Source organism: Macaca nemestrina, chromosome 3 (genome assembly GCF_043159975.1).
Source record: "Macaca nemestrina isolate mMacNem1 chromosome 3, mMacNem.hap1, whole genome shotgun sequence".
NCBI classification, from domain to species: domain Eukaryota; kingdom Metazoa; phylum Chordata; class Mammalia; order Primates; family Cercopithecidae; genus Macaca; species Macaca nemestrina.
Genome location: NC_092127.1, coordinates 119,031,923 through 119,044,586, shown reverse-complemented (window position 1 = coordinate 119,044,586; position 12,664 = coordinate 119,031,923).

Here is a 12,664-nt window from a genome sequence, read left to right as displayed (position 1 = left end):
TTAGTAAAATGGGAATAACAGTTCAATTTCACATATATTTTAAATTATCATTATTATTGTGTCTGAAAATTAAGTAATGGAAAAATATAATAGGCAAATACTAACAGAAGAAAACATGGAGACAACTGCAAATCTTTATGCAAAATAATCAATTTGGACCCCTATCTCACTATATAAAAAATTAACTCAAATGGATCATAGATCTAAAGGTAAGAGCTAAAACTATAAAACGCCTAGAAGAAAATACAGGCATAAATCATGTCCTTAAGTTAGACAATGGTTTCTAAGATGTGACATCAAAAACACAAGGAACGCAAGAGAAAAATAAACAATATCAAAATGTGTAACTTTATGTTGCACATGGTATCATCAAGTGAGTGAAACTATGATGCTCGGAATTGGACAATACATTTACAAATCATATATTGTATCTAACAAGGGACTTGTATAGAGAATACATAAAGAACTCATAACACTCAATAATAAAAACACAAATAACCCAATTTTATGATGGTCAAAGGATTTGAATGGCCGTTTCTCCAATGAAAATACACAAATGACCAATAAGCAAATGAAAAGATGCTTAACATCATTAACCGTCAGGGAACTGCAAATCCAAATCACAATGAAACACCACTTCACACCTAGGGTGGTCATAATAAAAAAAGACAAATAATCACAAGTGTCGGTGAGGACATAGAGAAACTGGAAACTTCATATATTCTGATGGTAGAATAACCAATGACCCAGCAATTCTACTCCTAGATACATACCCAAGAGAAATGAAAACATATCCACACAAAAACGTATACATGAGTGTTTATAACAGCATTATTTAGAATGGCCAAAAAGTGGAAACAACTCAAATGTCCATCAACTAATGACTGTATTAAACAAAATGTGGATATCCATGCAGTGGAATATTATTTGGCAATAGAAAGGAAGGAAGTACTGACTGATAGATACACGCTACCTGCATGAACCTTGCATGCAACATGGGTGAACCTTGAAAACATTATGCTAAGTGAAAGAAACCAGACTCTAAAGACCACATGTGATATGACTTCATTTGCATCAATGTCCAGACAGTCGAATTTATAGAGATAGTAGTAGATTATGATTGTGGGGAGGAGGAGTTGGGGTAAATGGAGAGTGACTGTTAATGGGTATGGTGGGTATGGGGTTTCTTTTCTTTTCTTTTCTTTTCTGTGTGTGTGTTTTTTTTGTTTTGTTTTGTTTTGTTTTTGAGACACAGTCTTGCTCTGTCATCCAGGCTGTAGGGCAGTGGTGTGATCTTGGCTTATTAGAACCTCTGCCTCCTGGGCTCAAGTGATCCTCCCACCTCCACCTCCAAGTAGCTGGGACTATAGGCACATGCCACCACACCCAGCTAATTTTTTTTTTTTTTTTTTTTTTTTTTGTAGACGTGGGGTTTCTCTGTGTTGTCCAAGCTTGTCTTGAAATCCTGGGCTCAAGTGATCCACCTGCCTCAGCCTCCCAAAGTGCGGGGACTATAGGCATGAGCCACTGTGCCCTGCCAGTGTGGGACTTCTTTTGGTGATGATGAAAATGTTCTAAAATTGCAATAACAGCTGCACAATTCTGTAAATATACTAAAAGTCATCAAATCATGTAATTTAAGTGGGTGAATTTTATGGCATATAACTTACATCTCAATAAAGTTGTTACAAAATAGAAGACAGCATAAGTTGCAATATTAGTGTCTGATAAAAGAGATTTCAGGGTAAAAAGTATAAGTGCTAAAAGTTGCAAGCCAACAAAAAATATGTAGCAGTCCTAAAATGTATGTATCTAACAACAGAGCTTTTAAATTACTGGCAGAGTGAAAAATAAATTAATAAAAATAAAATTCTTGCTTTAATTAAAATTCCTTAAACAGTGAACAGTAAAATAAAATTCTTGCTTTAATTAAAATTCCTTAAATAGTAAAAAAAGTTAATAAAATTATTGCTTTAATAAACTACAGATAGTTCCCAACTTAGGATGATTTGATTTATGTTGTTTCAACTTTATGATGCTATGAAACCATTCTGTTTTTCACTTTCACTACAGTATTCAATAAACTTCATGAGATAGCCAACACTTTATTATAAAATAGATTTGTGGTAGATGATTTTGTCCAACTAATGTGAGTGTTCTGAGGACATTTAAGGTAGGCTACACTAAGTTATAATGTTTAGTAGGCTAGAGGTATTAAATGCATTTTCAACTTAGGGATATTTTCATCTTACAATGGGTGTATCAGGACATAATCCCATCATAAGTCAAGGAACATACTATATTTAAGGCAAAAGCTGAAATAAAAGGAAAAGGAAAGAACTCTACTCTCACAGTGAGAGATATTTTTTCTTGGAATTAACTTATCAAGTAGACAAAGATAATTATAGGGAGAATTCACAAACTTGGTATCTTTTAGCTCTTTAGTCCCAGCTGCTCCAGACACTGAGCAGGGAGGATCCCATGAGCCCAGGAGTTTGAGGCTGCAGTGAACTCTAATCACACTTCAGCCTGGGCAACCAAGCAGGACCCTGTCTCAAAAATCAACAACAACAACAACAAAAAGATAAGAAGAGCATACCCAACAGACGAAAAATATGCATTTTGCACAAAAATTTTTGGAATGATCACAAAAGTTAAGCAAGTGTTAAACCAAAGCATAACAAATTTCAAAAAGCAAAATCCATACAGGCCACATTCCTTAATCAAAATTCAGTAAGTTAGAAGGTTGTGACAAAATCCTATCTACTTAAAAACTTTAAAACTTCCTTTTAAATAAATAACTTTTTTATTAAAAATAGGGTGAACATACTTTCCAGTTCACCCAGGAGAGCCTCAGTTAACACTTATTTTCCTCACATAACACATATACTGTCATGCACTGCAAAATGGTATTTTAGCCAATGAAGAACTGTATATACAACAGTGGTCCCATAAGATTACAATACTGTATTTTTACTGTGCCTTTTCTATGTTTAGATACACAAATACCATTATATTATAATTGCCTACAATATTCTGTACAGTAATATGCTGTACAGGTTTGTAACTTAGGAGCAATAGGCTATATCATGTACCTACCCTAGGTGTGTAGTAGGCACCACCTAGGTTTGTGTAAGTACACTCCATGATGTTCACACATGATGAAATCTCCTAATGGCAAATTTCTCAGAACAACAAATTTTCTGTAGTTAAGTGATGCATAACTGTATTTTGCTCTCCAAAGTGTCCCAATTTGGATGATAAGTTACATGGTGACCCCAATAAAGAATAATCCAGAACTGAAGTTGGAATCTACTTAGAAAGTAATGCCAAAAGCTAATGACCAAAAAAATCCTGTGGGGGTACAGTCCAAGAGGTTCTCAGAGGAAATTTTGTAGCCTTTAATGCATTAATTAGAAAATAATGGAGATTAAAAATAAACTGAACATATAACTCAAGAATGTGAACAAAAGAAAAAGAAAGCAGAAGGAAGGAAGGAATGAAAGCAGGAGTTAATGAAATAGAAAACAAATCGAACAGTAGATTTTACCAACAAAATTAAAAGTTGATTCTTAGGAAAACAAAACAAAACAAAAAACACAGCCGGGTGCAGTGGCTCATGCCTGTAATCTCAACACTTTGGGAGATTGAGGCAGGAGGACTGCTTGAGCCCAGGAGTTTGAGGCCAGTCTGGGCAACATAGAGAGACCCTGTCTCTACCAAAATTTTTTTTAAAAACCAGGTGTGGTGGCACATACCTGTAGTCCCAGCTACTGAGGAGGCTGAGGTGGGAGGATCACTTGAGTCCCAAAGTTCAAGGCTGCAGGAGCCATAACCACACCACTGCACTCCGATCTGGGCAACAGCAAGACCAAAAAAGGAAGAAGAGGGAAAGGGGGAGGAAGGGAGGGAGGGAGGAGTGGGGGGTGGAGAGACAGAGAGAGAGAGAGAGAGAGAGAGAGAGAGAGAAAGGGAAGGAAGGGAGGGAGGGAGGGGAGGAGGAGGAGGAAGGGAGGGAGGGAGGAAGAAGGGAGGGAGGGAGGGAAAGAAAGAGAAAGAAAAAGAAAGAGAAAGGAAGGAGGGAGGGAGGGAGGGAGGAAGTAAAAGAAAGAAAGAAAAGAAAGAAAGATTGATTTATTTCTGATCTATCAGTCAAGAGGTACAAGAAATAAACATCTCACAAGAAAAAGATAACTAAAGTATGGATGACCTTTTAAAATGTACATTAGAAAATTTTCCAGAAAAAATTTAATTACCAAGCTGACTTAAGGAGGGGGAGAAAATCTAATTTGTAGAAGAAATTGAAAAGGTAGTCAGATAGTTTCCTCTAAAAAAGACACCCACCCAGGTGATTTTCTGAGTCAGTCCTATGTAATGCAAAGAATTCCAGAACATGGGAAGAGAGAGGTTTTACCATTCGTTCTTGGAAGCTAGGCTACTATGACATCAAAGCCAGAGCGTGCTGCTTGCACTCGACAGGAAACTGTAGGTCAGCCCCACTTCTGAGCATAGATTTTTAAATCTCAGTAAAGTACTAGAAAATAAAAACCAGTGGTGCATTAAAAATAATATTATAGTTCGGGCAATGGATAGTGGTGATAGTTGTACAACATTGTGAATGTAGTCAATGCCACAGAGTAGTACACTTAAAAATTGTTAAAATGGTAAATTTCATGTGTATTTTACCAAAATAAAAAATGTAACATTTTGGGGGGAAATTTTTCGACTAATCCTCTTGTTTCTGCATATCTTTTGAGCAAAGGCTCTGGCAGTTTTTCCTAGACTGTCTTTTCCAGAATATTTGTATAGCAAACAGTTTTAGGAGAAAGAGATAATGTCATCCCCAAGCAGGGATATTTGTTTGCTGTCTCCTCCCAGGGTAAAGTTGGGGCAGATTTGCCTGCAGCCCCTTGTAGAAAGAAGGCTGAGTTTTCCTGAGTTCCAGTTCTTTAGCCTGTGATGTATACTCTACATGGGCAGTATACACTACATGGCAGTATCCATCTAGGCTGACTTGCATTGTCCCTTTGGGATTTGGTGACATGAGGAACTGGTGCAAAACTCATGCTACCCGCTGTGCAGTAGCAAGGAACTTTGTCTCTGACCCAGAAATCTTGGGTCTTCTGCTAGCATTCAGGAAACTGTGGCAGGCTACCTTGCTAGTTTGCAAGCAGGGTAGAATCTCAGATAGTTCTTTACCATTTGGGCAACAAGGATAGGCTGCTGACAGAGTACTTGCTACTGAGAAGAGAAAGGATAAGGTCAGAGGATGTGGGAAGATTGCGCAGGATCTGGTAGTGAGTGCTGTTGCCCAAGTGTTGGGTGAGGGGGAAGAAATAGGAATCCCCGACTGTCCTACCTGTTAATGAATGTTTAGAGAATGAGCAATGAGAGGAAGCATTGAAACAAGCCGCCTCATGGTGCTCTCCTCCTCAGACAGGGTAAGGAGGGGATTTTATCACGACAATGGGCAGCAAGCCCTGTGGCTCCAGTCAAAAGACAATATGGCTGTGTCAAGGGGTTTCCAAAGTGGAAATAAATGGTGCCAACAGTAAGGATATGAAATTTTGGGTTTGTTTGGTTGAGTCTGGACCATTAACCATTGCCAGCCACTTGAAATTAAAAGTAAACACAGGCTGGACATGGTGGCTCACAACTGTAATCCAAACACTTTGGGAGGCAGAGGTGAGTGGATCCCTTGAGCCCAGGAGTTCGAGACCATCCTGGGCAACATGGCAAAACCCTATCTCTACAAAAAAAACAAAACAACACACACACACACGCACACACACACACACACACACAAAAAAAAAAAATTAGCCAGGCATGGTAGCACGTACCTGTAGTCCCAACTACTTGGGAACCTGGGATGGGAAGATCACTTGAACCTGGGAGGCTGGGGTTGTAATGAGCCAAGATCACACCATTCACTGCATTCCAGCCTGGGGGACAGTGTGAGACCTTGTCTCAAAAAAAAAGTAAACAAAAAGCTTTGCTTACCAGGGAGGAGCTACCTTCTCCTGCTGCACTAGAAAATCTCTCCCTCCTTCTCTTTCCTGAGTTTAGGAAAGTCCTGCTACTTTAAGGAACCAAATGATTGGGTCTAGGTCTCCCTGTCTCCAAAGAGGACATACACACTGTATGAATATACTGAGGTACTTCAAGGAGGGGAGAGACTCACATTTCTCTGGCTCTTCTGGATTCAGGCAACCGAATCGCCATCCTACCGGGTCCAGTGGTACTCAGATTTAACTCATGGGACGTGGGTAGGGTTTGAGGTGAGGTAAGGGAGCTAATGTGACCTTATGGGGAGGACCTCTCGAATTCATTCATTCTACTTTTGTTGCTTGTACATCTGAACATATAATAGGAATTGATGTGTTATATATTTATACTTCACATCCCATAAGTGCCCAAGAGGGTTATCCCAAGCAGGGAAGAGATAAAGCAGAGATGTGCTACTGAGACAAACTCCCTGCCATTTGTCGGCAGCACGTGATCATGAGTGCCTCTACCCTCTGATTTAAAAGTTTTTACCATATAGTTGATGTCCTGTTGGTTGGTAAGTCAGAAGCCTCAGTCTCAGGCCAGGCACAGCTCACACCTGTAATCCCAGCACTTTGGGAGCCTGAGGCGGAAGAATCACTTGAGGCCAGGAGTTTGAGACCAGCCTGGGTAACATAACGAGACCTCATCTCAATAAAAAAAAATTTAAAAATTTGCCAGGCATGGTGGTATGAGCCTGTAGTCTTAGCTACTCAGGAGGCTGAGGCGGGAGGATTGCTTAAGCCCAGGAGTACGAGGCCGCACTGAGCTATGATTGGGCTCCAGCGTGGGCAACAGAGTGAGACCCTCTTTTGTTTTTTGACAGAGTCTTGCTCTGTTGCCCAGGCTGGAGTGCAATGGTACAATCTCAGCTCACTGCAACCTCCACCTCCCAGGTTTAAGCAATTCTTGTGCCTCAGTCTCCCCAACAACTGGGACCACAGGCACACACCACCATGCCTGGCTAATTTTTGCATTTTTAGTAGAGACAGGGTTTCACCATTTTGGTCAGGCTGGTCTTGAACTCTTGACCTCAAGTGATCTGCCCACCCTGGCCTCCCAAAGTGCTAGGATTACAGGTGTGAGCCACTGTGCCCAGCTAAGACCCTGTCTCTTATCAAATAAAATAAAATAAGCCTATCTCAGTGCCTCTGGCTGGGGTGTTGCCATACCTACACCAGCAGAGGTGGCTGGTAGTCCCCAACAATATTCAGAGGGTTGCTTGCCTAGTCAAGTTTTCTGGGATAATGTAGGCAGATTCATGATGCTTCTGACACCCAGGGAACAGTATTGGGGAGACCCTTATCTCTGGGCCCCCAACATCAAAAAGGAGGCTCATCTCTCTATTGGATGTTTTTGGAGACAGTATGTGTCTCACTTGGGCATTCTATTTGGTCCTTTATATCAGCTAACCCACAAATCAGCATTTTTTGAGCAGGGCACAAACCGGTAGCAATGAATGCTCTCTTTGTCCCCTAGATCCTACATTGCAGTCTGGCGACAAATCATATGGTCTGCCTGAGGCAAGAAACTGCAGTGGCAGGCAATCTGACCTGCTGCCGTATCTGTCATCCCTGTCCACGTGCTATGAAAACAAACTCATGTGGGTGTGGCTGCTCTTGAACCATTTTGCTGTACCTATTGCTGTTAATGGCAGCCCCCAAACATGGACTCCACCTTGTGCACGTACAGACACACAGACTAGCACAGTGTTTTTTCGATCTGATGGATACAAATTCATATGCACCTCCTCTCTGCGGAGCAGCTTTGGGTGGTGCCATGTGTGACTATCAAGGCTGCAACTACTCAGTGACATAGTCCATGTGTCTTTGTCTTTTTTTTTTTGAGATGGAGTTTCATTCTTGTCATCCAAGCTGGAGTGCAGTGGTGTAATCTTGGCTCACTGCAACCTCTGCCTCCTGGTTCAAGCAATTCTCCTGCCTCAGACTCCTGAGCAACTGGAACGACAGGTGTGCACCATCATTCCTGGCTAATATTTGTATTTTTAGTAGAGTCGGGGTTTCACCACATTGGCCAGGCTGGTCTCGAACCCCTGACCTCAGGTGATCCACCCACCTTGGCCTCCTAAAGTGCTGGGATTACAGGTGTGAGCCACCACACCCAGATAGTCCATGTGTCTTAACCAGCCCATGATCCACAAAACCCAAACTGGAGTGACTGGTGACCTTTTGGGTTATATGTTTGTACATAGGGGATACAGAGCCATGGACTCTCTCAACTGTGGACGAGTGCTGCTTTCTAGCTCATCTATTGTCTGCTTGTCAATGGCATCCGAGATTCTCAGGTCAGCCTAAACTGCATGTGTTATGATGGGTAACAGATTGGCTTTAGACTACATTCTGGATGAATAAAATAACACCCTCTGCTCTCGCAATGGTGGGTGTTCACAGTTGGCTATGTCTAGGCTCCTGGGAGGCATGAATGAAGCTAATCTTGCAAACTGGCCTCTTCTTGCTGCTTGGAATCCTATTGATATTCACCTTAATTAAATGCTGTATGAGACTGATTGAACAGGTTTGGTTCTAGCCTGTTGTTTGGATTAAGCAAGTGTCGAAGTCTTGTCCTTGATGCTGGAGGTGCAGCTGGGTGGGAGGTGATTGGTTCATGGGGGCAAAGTTCTCATTAATGGTCTAGCACTATTTACCCCTTGGTTCTGTATAGTGAGTGAGTTCTCATGAGGTCTGGCTGTTTAAAAGTGTGTATCACCTCTCTGCTCTCTCTCAGTCCTGCTCCTGCCATGTAAGAGGCCTGCTCTCGCTTTGCCTTCCACCATGAGTACAAGCTCCCTGAAGCCTCCTCAGAAGCAGATGCCAGTGCCATGCTTCCTGCATCTGGCAGAACTGTGGCCAATCAAACTTCTTTTGTTTATAAATTACCCCGTCTCAGGTATTTCTTTATAGCAGTGCGAGAACAGACTAATACAATGGCGGTACAATTCACTTAGCTGTTTAGTGTGACTTTGGGTTATTTAAGTGGAGATATTGAATAGGTACTGATATGGTTTTGCTGTGTCCCCCACCCAAATCTCATCTCGGATTGTAATCCCCATGTATGGAGGGAGAGACCTGGTGGAGGTGATTGGTTCATGGGGGCAGATTTTCCCCATGCTGTTCTCATGATAGTGAGTTCTCACAAGCTGATGGTTTAAGAGTGTGTGGTACTGCCCTCTTTGTGCTCGTGCTCTCGCTCTCTCTCTGTCTCTGCTGCCACCATGTGAGATGTGCCTTGCTTCCCCTTCGCCTTCCGCCATGATTGCAAGTTTCCTGAGGCCTCCCCACCCATGTGGAACTGTGAATCAATTAAATCTCCTTTCTTTATAAACTTTCCAGTCTCAGGTAGTATCTTTAGAGCAATGTAAGAAAGAACTAATGCAAATACTTAGATATATGTGTCTAGAATTCAGAAGAAAAGGCAGAAACCGAAGAGATAAATTCTGAAGTTAACAAGAGAGTAAGTAGAGATGAACTAAGACCCTAGGATACTCCTACATTTAAAAGTTGAGAAGATATTTCACAACCATGTGAATAAACCTAACACTACCGAACTGTAGACTTAAAAATGGGTAAAATGATACTCTGTATGATATTTACCACACAAAAAAAATCCTCATCAAATGAAAAAAAAAAAAGTCAGGAAATGTTAGTGAATATAATAAAAGAAACTGAAAAACCAGTAAGAAGACCCCGGATGGTTTGGTATTGGGGAGGCAAAATGAAGAATATGGTTTGTTTTGTTTTGTTTTATTGAGTTGGAATCTTGCTCTGTCTTGCCCAGGCTGGAGTGCAGTGGCGCCATCTCGGCTCACTACGGCCTCTGCCTCCAGGGTTCAAGCAATTCTTCTGTCTTAGCCTCCCGAATAGCTGGGACTACAAGCGTGTGCCACTGCACCCAGCTAATTTTGTATTTTTAGTAGAGATGGGGTTTCACCATGTTGGCCAGGCTGGTCTCAAACTCCTGACCTCAAGTGATCCACCTGCCTCGGACTCCCAAAGTGCTGAGATTACAGGTGTGAGCCACCACATCTGGTCATTATTTTTGTTTGTTTTTGTTTTTTTGAGACAGGGTTTTGCTCTTGGTGTGCAAGCTGGAGTGCAATGGTGCGATCTCGGCTCACTGCAACCTCCACCTCCCAGGTTCAAGCAATTCTCCTGCCTCAGCCTCCCGAGTAGCTGGGATTACAGATACCTGCCACCACACCTGGCTACTTTTTGTATTCTTAGTAGAGATGGGGTTTCACTCTGTTGGCTAGGCTGGTCTAGAATGCCTTACTTCAGGTGATCCACCTGCCTTGACCTCCCAAAGTGTTGGTATTACAAGTGTGAGCCACCACGCCTGGCTAAAGAAATTTTTTTTTAAAAAATGGAAAAATCAGTATGTCAAATGCTGCTGAGAAATGGAGTAAATAGAAGACTGATGATGATCCATCGGATTTGACAACATGGGGATAGTGTCTTGATAAGAACTGTTTCACTGGAGTAATGGGAATGTAAGCATGATTGGAGTAGTTCAAGAAAGAAAGGTGGGTGTTAAGGGGGAGATGACATGAGTTAGATAACTCTTTTCTGGGAATTTTTGCTATAAAGCATACAAAAATGGAATGGTAGGGCCTTGGAAGGTTTTAAAATGGGAGATTAAAAATGGGAGGTATATATGCAAGTAGCCAATAGAGCAAAAATGACTCAGGAATGTGTTTTTTTTTTTTTTTCGTTTTTTTAAATTTGAGACGGTCTCTCACTGTGTTCAGGCTAAAGTGCAGTGGAACAATCGCGGCTCACTGCAGCCTCAACTTCCTAGGCTCAAGTGGTCCTCCCACGTCAGCCTCCCAAATAGCTGGGACTACAAGCACACGCCACCATGCCCAGCTAATTTTCAAAAAATTTTCTGGATTAGGTCTCCCTATATTGCCCTGGTCTCGAACTCCTGAGCTCAAGTGATCCTCCTGCCTCAGCCTCCCAAAGTGCTGGAATTCTAGGCTAAGCCACCATACCTGGCAGAAGTCTTTTTAGTAGAAGAGATGGCTACTGATCACAGCTAGACAGAATGGCTAAAGGGTGGAGATGGTTCATGTCTTAATAAGAATAAAGAAAATTAGTTGGATAGAGAACACACTGATAGATTTGGAGAGTGAGAAAGTTCTTTTCTATTGTTTCCATTTTCTCATAGTAAAAAAAGAAACAAAGTGAGAGAATAGAAGATCTGAATAAAGAGGAGAATACTTGTTGGGGAGAGGTTAAGTGTGAATTGACCAGGACAATGTATAAGGATTGCCACACAGTGCTGTGGGCCTTTGATTTTCTGGGCCATAAATTTAAAGTAAAAAGAGTCAGTGAGTATAGATGCAAGCAGCTGGAGTAACTGGAGATAAACAGTATTTTTCAGATCAGAAGGACAAGAATTTAGGGGATGTGCAAGGACAATGATGTCTATGGTAAAGTAGAAAGTGAGGGTGATGGGCCAGGAGTGGTGGTTCATGCTTGTAATCCCAGCACTTTGAGAGGCTGAGGCGGGTGGATCATGAGATCAAGAGATTGAGACCATCCTGGCCAACATGGTGAAACCCCATCTCTATTAAAAATACAAAAATTAGCTGGTTGTGGTGGTGTGCATCTGTAGTCCCAGCTCCTTGGGAGGCAGGAGAATGGCTTGAACTCAGGAGGTGGAGGCTGCAGTGAGCCAAGATCATGCCACTGCACTCCAGCCTGGCAACAGAGCGAGACCCCGTCTCTAAATAAATAAATAGACAAACATTAAAAAAGAAAGTGAAGGTGATGAAATTATAGATAAGGGACAGATGATAGAATCAATTGTCTAAAGAACCTAGTGGAGTCAAAGAATTGTTGGTATAGGCATAATCAAAACAGTAACCTAGAAAGAGGGGTGAGTTAAGATGCTAGAAATTGAGACTTTGGAGGTGATGACAAGATCTAAAGCAGTGTTCTTCAAAACTATATGTTAAGTACCATTAGTGGGTCATGAAATCAGTTTGATGGATCAGTCTCTTAAATTAACATTATTAACCCTGCTGAACATTACAGTCTTCTAGAGGACCTTAAAAACACACACACAAAACAAACAAAACCACCATCCTGTCATTCTCAGTCACATGGAAGGTGGACGACATTGTTAATTAAGTGAAATAAGTGAGAAACAGAAAGTTAAACACTGCATGTTCTCACTCATATGTATAAGCTTAAAAAAAGGAAAAAGTAGAATAGAGGATACGAGAGGCCAGGAAGTGTAGGGGGAAGGGAGCGATAGTGAGAGCTTTGCTAAAGGATACAAAATTATAGCTAGATAGGAGGAAGAAGTTCCTAGTATTCTCTACCACTGCAGGGTGACTGTAGTTAATATATGGCTTCAAATGTCTAGGAAGAGGATACTGAATGTTCTCAACACAAAATGATAAATGTTTAAGATGATGGATATGCTAATTACAATGATCAGATCACAATACATTATATGTATTGAAACATCACTATGTACCTCATAAATATGTACATTGTATGTCAATTTTTTAAGTTAAAAAATTTTTAAAAGACCACACTTCAATTGCAGATTTTCTGATGTATTTGGTCTGATGTAGGGGTTCAGACATCAG